Here is a 9,209-nt window from a genome sequence, read left to right on the forward strand (position 1 = left end):
TGGTTTATATGATCTCTTTCGATGTAAGTAAAATAATTTCTAGGTATATATACTGTATTTTTACGAAACATTATTTCAACATTGGTCGCCATTGTTGTTTGCATCGCTGAGTAGCGATGTCAAAAGGGGCGGTATGCCCAGCGTTATTTGTATTCCCACATAGTTTCTAGGCAGGAAACGCCCGACTGCAACATGATTGGCTCCTGCATCACGGGAAAGGCAGGCTCCGCAGATGTAACGAGATGGCCATCCCCAACATGTATCACATTTGTACGAAATAAAAACAAAGAAGTTTGTTATGGTTAGGTTTAGAGCTGGAAACCAGCTGACTAAAGAAATTAACATTGCAAAGAGGAACTATGCAGCAAAGTTGGAAAAACTGTTTAGCGCTAACGACTCTAAATCAGTCTGGCATGCATTCCAATCGCTGACTAATTACAAGCGATGATCCCCTCAAGCTGAGAACAATAGCACACTAGCCAACGACTTGAATACCTTCTACTGCAGACTTGAAAAGGACACTTTCACACCCCACACCACCCGGCCGCACCACCATCACTCCACCGACTTCTGCTTTAACCATCCGCGAACAGGATGTGAGTTGTTCTTCAAACAACAAAATAATATCTAAAACTGGAAACAAACTATAACCTGTGAGTAAGACGTGGAACAGATAGGGACAATGACACCTGACAATGACATACCACAATGACAACTGGCGAATATGACATGGCAAATACATGTGACAATGAACCGACAAGAACTGAAAGAAACCAGGGAACTAAATACAAACAGATTGATGAGACAAAGAGGAACACCTGGACAAGACACGAGTGGCTGGAGAGAGCTGATTGGTCGACACAAGGTAGACGAGAACAGGTGGACACAACAACCTAACGAGCACACGACAAACAAGGAACACAGGAAAACATGGAACAAAACTGAACACAACCCAAACCCAAACCAAAACACAGACCATGACACAACTGTCAAGACCTTCAATTTCCTGGGAATTACAGTCTCTCAAGACCTGAAGTGGGCGACCAACATCAACTCCGTCCTCAAAAAGGCCCAGCAGAGGATGTACTTCTGAGAAAGCACGGCCTGCCACCGGAGCTGCTGAGGCAGTTCTACACAGTGGTCATCGAATCAGTCCTGTGTTCTTCCATCACAGTCTGGTTTGGTGCTGCTACAAAAAAGGACAAACTCCGACTGCAACGGACAATCAAAACTGCTGAAAGGATTGTCGGTACCCCCCTACCCACCCTTGAGGACTTGCACGCTGCCAGAACTAAGACAAGAGCGTGCAAAATGCTCTCGGACCCTCCACATCCCGGTCACCAGCTCTTCCAGGTCCTTCCCTCAGGTAGGCGCTACCGATCAATGCAAACTAGAACTAGCAGACATTCCAACAGCTTCTTCCCTCTTGCGATCAACTTCTTAAACACCTAACCTACAATTCCATTACAACACGCTGGCAATTTTTTGACTTGAGTTCGTTGTCACATTTCTGTGGGGCCAATAATATAATACTTGTGTGCTCACTGTAGTAGTCTCGCCACGCTGCACTATATGCATATCTGTTGTTGACCAATACTGGCCACTCATGACAGAGAAGCATCTGCTCCATTTGCACACTGATTGAGGAGTATCTGCAACATTTGCACAACCAACATTGTCCCAGATTATTGCACGACTCATCACTTTAAACTGCATACACTCCTTGAAGTCTCTGCGCCCTTTGCACAATGGTCATTGCACCGGACTATTGCAATATTAGTTATTCGAACTGCTCTCAGTGCGAGAGGACTCTGCATCTTTTGCACAATTGTCAAAAAAAAAAAAATAATAATTTACCGGCATTACCAGACAACTAGCAACCCTTTATTGCTCAGTGACTGTTTTTTTTTTTTTTTTTTGTCAATGTCTTTATGTCTCCCGAAGTGTTCTCTGTCAATTGACTGTCTGTTGTCGTATTAGAGCGGCTCCAACTACCGGAGACAAATTCCTTGTGTGTTTCTTTGGACATACTTGGCAAATAAAGATGATTCTGATTCTGATATCCCCGGGTAGTTTTTAATTTTTTTGATACTACAAACACACAGCTTTTATTTCGGTACTTCCATTTCTTGGCAGTGTGGATTTGCATACATAACAGGTGGCACGGTGGACGACTGGTTAGCACATCCACCTCACAGTTCTGAGGACTGGGGTTCAAATCCCGTCCCCGCCTGTGTGGAGTTTGCATGTTCTCCCCGAGCCTGTGTGGGTTTTCTACGGATATGCCGGTTTCCTCCTATGTCCCAAAAACATGCGTGGTGACCAGTTCAGAGTGTACACCGCCTCTCGCACAAAGATAGCTGGGATAGGCTCCAGCACGCCTGCGACCCTAGTAAGAATAAGTGCTACAGAAAAAGTATTTGTATTTAATTTGTTTCTAAGATTTAAGTTTCATATTTGGTGTTAACTAATTAAATTGACAAATATTGTTCCAAATGTGGCAGCACGGTGGACGACTGGTTACCCCAGTTGCCTCCCAGTTCTCAGGACTGGGATTTAAATCCCGGCTCCGCCTGTGTGGAGTTTGTGCACCTTAGTGAGGATAAGCGGTACAAAAAATGGATGGATGTTCTGTGCAGAAAAGTGACTCTTGAAAATTCACACTGTTTTTTTAAACGCTGTTTGAAGCTAAATGTGACAAAATGTTGCTGTTATTTTGAGCGTGAGCCGGTTTACATTCGGCACCCCATAGAGAAGAGGCTCTATCGACATCCGTTGGACAGACGACTTATTGTTAGATCTAAATTGAAATTCCAACCCTTGGATGGATCGTCACAAGTGATTGTATGACTTTTTAACATGTTGAAAAACAATGTCCCTCAACAATTACCAAATTTATCACCATTATGTTTTGGAACGTCAGCACAGTGAAGACTGGTTAGCATATCTGCCTCACAGTTCTGGGGACCGTGGTTCAAATCCCGGCCGCGCCTGTGTGGAGTTTGCATGTTCTCCCCGTGACTGGGTGGGTTTTCTCCGGGCGCTCCGGTTTCCTCCCACATCCCAAAAACATGCGTGGTAGGTTGATTGAAGACTCTAAATTGCCTGTATATGTGAATCTGAATGCGAATGGTTGTTTGTCTCTATGTGCCCTGCGATTGGCTGGCGACCGGTTCAGGGTGTACCCTGCCTCCCGCCCGAAGGTAGCAGGGATAGGCTCCAGCGGCCCGTGACCCGAGTGAGGATAAGCGGTAAAGAAAATGGATGGATGGATGTTTTGGAAGAGACTTTAATATTTTTATAATTTTTACTAGTACATGTGATGATCAAGTACCCTGTGAGCCCTGTTAGGTGGTCAAATATATCAATATTTCCTGCATGGTTTCTGAACAAATATCTACAAAAAAAATCTTTATCAGTCTCAGCTGAACTTTTTGTCCAATAAATATTCTGACAATGTTAGCGAAGCCCTTTTACAACCATCAAGAACCTCAATAAATAAAGGTCAAATTGTCAATGATTTTGAGCAGAGGCTGTCTATGACATGTTATTATGTTGGAGCCTCTCTCAACATAATTGGAAAACCATGCAGTGACTTGCCACATTGTGTGTGCACATTCAAAATAAAAAGATTATCGCCGCATATATGGAAACAACACAGAAAGTGTCTCACGAGTCACATTTGGTACTTCATAATGAGATCTAATTCAAGACCTATATCAAGTAATGCCCAATTTTGACATCATGATAGTAGTATTCCTCAAAGACCTATTTTGACCTTCTCCCACAGAAAAAAAAAACCCAGTGGGAGCCACAAAACCTTTCTGACATCTAAAGTAAAGATCACATTGCATGTATATATATATATATATATATATATATATATATATATATATATATATATATATATATATATATATATATATATATATATATATATAACAACAAGATGGCGCCTACCAGTGTGGCCGCCTCGGTAACGCGCTCTCTAGTATTGTCTTTGTTTTTGTGTTTTTCGTCCGTCTTTGGAGACCTTACACGACTCACTCACGACTCACTTACACAAGGGGAGACCTGCTAACCATCAAGGAGGCTACTCCGGACTTTCTGTCACCAACTTTCGAAAATCCGCTCAGTTTTTTCCCCGAGTTACTCACCGGAGCGGCGTCCGCGGTTTTCGGCGCATGGATGCGGAAGCGGCGCCACAGAGGAAAACGAGCCGGAATTCAGGTGAAACTCCGCAAGAGAGGACACAGATTGGCGTTCCCGTCGATCCACCTCGCGAATGTACGCTCCCTACCCAACAAAATGGACGAGCTTCATCTTCTGTTAAAGACCAGTAAAGACTTCGGACGTTCCGCGGCCATGTGCTTCACGGAGACCTGGCTTTGCGACGCTGTACCCGATGGCGCCGTCACGCTTCCCGGCTTCAACATTCATCGAGCGGACCGCGACATGGAATCATCGGGAAAAACGAAGGGCGGCGGGATATGCCTCCATATAAACGAAAAATGGTGTACGGACGTCACGGTGCTCAGCACACACTGCAGCCCGCATTTGGAGTCGCTGTTTCTGAACTGTAAACCATTTTACGCGCCACGTGAGTTTGCATCGTTTATACTGGCTGGAGTCTATATCACACCGCAAGCTAACACGAGCGCCGCATTGCTAACGCTCGCCGAACAAGTCAACGAAATTGAAAAAAAACACCCTGACTCACCCATCATTATTCTCGGGGACTTTAACAAAGCTAAACTCAACCACGAACTCCCTAAATACAAGCAGCACATCGACTGTCCTACCAGGGAAAATAATACTTTAGACCACTGCTACACTACGGTAAAAAACGCATACCGTGCTATACCTCGTGCAGCCCTGGGCTCGTCTGATCACTGTTTAATTCACTTAATACCGACGTACAAGCAAGTACTTAAATTTGCAAAGCCTACAGTGAAAACAGTCAAAAAGTGGACCAATGAAGCAAAGATGGAACTTCAAAGCTGTTTAGACTGCACAGACTGGAGTGTCTTTGAAAATTCAGCTGGCAGCCTGGATGAATATACGGACACTGTCACATCCTATATCAGTTTCTGTGAAGAGGTTTGTGTACCAACAAAATCATTTCGGACATTCAACAACAACAAGCCGTGGTTCACTGCTAAACTTAAGCAGCTTCGCCAAGCTAAGGAAGATGCATATCAGAGCGGGGACAGGGCCCTGTATAATCGAGCTAGAAACCAGCTTACTAAAGAAATTAACATTGCAAAGAGGATCTATGCAGCAAAGTTGGAAAAACAGTTTAGCGCGAACGACTCGAAATCAGTCTGGCGTGCATTCCAATCGCTGACTAATTACAAGCGACGATCCCCCCAAGCTGAGAACAATAGCACACTAGCCAACGACTTGAATACCTTCTATTGCAGATTTGAAAAGGACAGTTTCACTCCACACACCCACCCGGCCGCACCCGCGACCACAACCACACCTCTGACTTCTGCGTTAACCATCCATGAACAGGATGTGAGACGCATCTTCAAACAACAGAAGATTAACAAAGCAACAGGACCGGACCATGTGTCCCCATCCTGCCTCAAAGTCTGCGCGGACCAGCTCGCTCCAGTCTTCACTCAGATCTTTAACAGATCTTTGGAAATGTGCGAAGTTCCATCCTGCTTCAAACGCTCCACCATCATTCCAGTCCCCAAGAAACCTGCAATCTCTAGTCTGAATGACTACAGGCCTGTCGCTTTGACATCTGTGGTCATGAAGTCCTTTGAACGTCTCGTGCTGGACCACCTCAAGAGTGTCACAGGTCCCCTGCTGGACCCCCTGCAGTTTGCCTACCAAGCGAACAGGTCTGCGGATGATGCAGTCAACATGGGACTGCACTTCATCCTAGAACACCTCGACAGTGCAGGGACCTACGCGAGGATCCTGTTCGTGGACTTCAGCTCAGCGTTCAACACCATCATCCCTGAACTCCTTTCAACCAAGCTTCTCCAGCTCAGCGTCTCACCTGCCATCTGCCAGTGGATTTACAGCTTTCTGACGGGCAGGACACAGCAGGTCAGGCTGGGGGAGGCCACCTCATCCACACGCAGCATCAGCACTGGGGCGCCCCAAGGTTGTGTCCTCTCTCCGCTGCTCTTCTCTCTCTACACGAACGACTGCACCTCAGCGAACCCGACTGTCAAGCTCCTGAAGTTTGCAGATGACACCACTGTCATCGGCCTCATCAAGGACGGTGACGAGTCTGCATATCGACAGGAAGCGGAGCGGCTGGAGCTGTGGTGCGGGCGACACAACCTGGAGCTGAACACGCTCAAGACGGTAGAGATGATCGTGGACTTCAGGAGGCATCCTTCGCCACAGCTGCCCCTCACGTTGTCCAGCTGCCTTGTGTCAACCGTCGAGACCTTAAAGTTCCTGGGAATTACAATCTCTCAGGACCTGAAGTGGGCGAACAACATCAACTCCGTCCTCAAAAAGGCCCAGCAGAGGATGTACTTCCTGCGGCTTCTGAGAAAGCACGGCCTGCCACCGGAGCTGCTGAGACAGTTCTACACAGCGGTCATCGAATCGGTCCTGTGTTCTTCCATCACAGTCTGGTTTGGTGCTGCTACAAAAAAGGACAAACTCCGACTGCAACGGACAATCAAAACTGCTGAAAGGATTGTCGGTACCCCCCTACCCACCATTGAGGACTTGCACGCTGCCAGAACTAAGACAAGGGCGTGCAAAATCCTCTCGGACCGTCTGCACCCCGGTCACCGGCTCTTCCGGCTCCTTCCCTCAGGTAGGCGCTACCGATCAACGCAAACTAGAACTAGTAGACATTCCAACAGCTTCTTCCCTCTTGCGATCAACTTCTTAAACACCTAACCTATAATTCCATTACAACAAGCTGGCAATTTTTTGACTTGAGTTCGTTGTCACATTTCTGTGGGGCCAATTATTTATTACTTGTGCACTCACTGTAGTTGTCTCGCCATGCTGCACTATTTGCATATACTGGCCACTCATGCCAGAGTAGCATCTGCTCCATTTGCACACTGATTGAGGAGTATCTGTAACATTTGCACAACCGACATTGTCCCAGATGATCGCACTACTCGTCACTTTAAACCGCATACACTCCTTGAAGTCTCAGCGCCCTTTGCACAATGGTCATTGCACCGGACTATTGCAATATTAGTCGTTCGAACTGCTCTAAGTGCTAGAGGACTCTGCATCTTTTTGCACAATTGTTTTTTGTCAATGTCTTTATGTCCCCAAAGTGTTCTGTAAATTGACTGTTTGTTGTACTAGAGCGGCTCCAACTACCGGAGACAAATTCCTTGTGTGTTTTGGACATACTTGGCAAATAAAGATGATTCTGATATATATATATATATATATATATATATATATATATATATATATATATATATATATATATATATATTAAACTAAATAAAATCTATAGTGTATTCATCTATCCATCCATTCTCCATACTACTTATCCTCACTAAGGCCAGATTTGAACCCAGCTGGGTCCTCAGAACTGTGAGGCAGATGTGTTAACCAGTCGTCCACCTTTCTACCACTATAGTGTATTGCATTTATGAAATCAATGAACTGCAAAAGAGAACAACATTTCTCATATAACAAAACAATTTTGAACCCTGGAAAAAAAAACACTTGGTTGAAGCTTACTTTCAAATGAAATAGTTTATTTATTTCAGTTCCCCTTGTACTTATTAAAATTAAAGCAAAACTTAAATTACCCACCTACTTCTTTGTTACGTCATCCTTTTGTCGCATATGGCGCGTGCAGTCAGCTGTCAACTTGAATGAAAAAGGACTATTTCACTTAATGTAAACTATATATTTACCAAATAACATCCAATCAAAATATACATTTCACCTGGTTAATGTGATTGTTGCTCCTGAACCTGAGCGTACAGCGTTGCAACATCAGGGCTATCGTGTCACCATCATTTCCACACATGATTGTAAACTGTCATCTGTGAGCTGTGGTCGATGTTTATTTTTTTTTAAATATAGTTCATGTAGCACCTCGCAGTAAATGTTCTGTTTCCTTGGATATATCCATGGTTTGCCTACCAGGGGTCAAATATCTCATTATATCTTGGCGCTAGCCTCCAGGTGTCAGAGATCAGCACTCGTGACGTATGTTTTGAGTGACAAAAAAAATTAAAATCATTTTTTAAATTTTAATCCTACAAGATTGCACAAAACGATCATCCATTTTACAATATTCATGTAAAATAGAAAGCAGGTCTATAATAGCTTTACTGTTGTACCATCCTGCAAGTGCATTTGGATTTCAGGTATATTTTCATGATGCAGCCGACCAATCAGTCAGACAGGGGAAAGGCAAAAGTCTGAAATCTGGGGTGGATGAAGAATGTGATTTATGAGACAGGAACCATTTAAAGATGCTCTCGAAGCTCATTCTAAACCCCTTCTGTCAGTTGCAAGAGAGCCTGCTGTAATCCATTGTCACTGGGTGGCTTAATTTGCATAATTCTACTGTGGTGCAGTCCTCGGTCTTTTCTTGTCCCCTCCTTCAAACACATGAAGGGGGGGGGGGGGGGGCTCCTAACCCTCAACTACTTGTTGCTTAGGAAACAGCAATGGGAAAGTGGGGAGAAGTGCAGCCGAGCAAGGAGGAGCGAAAGAGAAGGGACTCAGTTGAACAGGAGTGATAAAATGACACGGACAAGATAATGCTGATATGATGAGCTGTGAGCACAGAAAAGGAGTGAGAGAATGAGCAGAGGACAAGAAAAAGAAAAAGCCAGATAGAGTGGAAAGCGGAAACTACTGTTCAATACAGAGCAATTTTATGTTACTTAAAAAGTAATTTATCTATGTCGACAGTCTATTAGTCATGTATTCGAGTGTGACGCTGCCCCCCCGCCCTCTATCCCACTCGCACACACAGTCACTGTGACACCTCCAGATTGTGCGTGTGCATACACACACTGCGGTTTCTTTCAAAACTGTGTGTGAGTATGATGAGGATATAATGGTTAACCTGGAGGGAAGAGAGGCTGTGCTAAATTGCACAGATAAGATCGATATGTTGTTAAAGGGTGGGGCTGCACCTTTCACAATGAATATTGTGCAATATTGCATTAGCCCTATACTGTGTTGAGTGGTTTATTCTTAAATGTGTGTGGTATGGAGCGCTGACCAACTCA

This window comes from Phycodurus eques, chromosome 2, assembly GCF_024500275.1.
Source record: "Phycodurus eques isolate BA_2022a chromosome 2, UOR_Pequ_1.1, whole genome shotgun sequence".
Taxonomy (NCBI): Eukaryota; Metazoa; Chordata; class Actinopteri; order Syngnathiformes; family Syngnathidae; genus Phycodurus; species Phycodurus eques.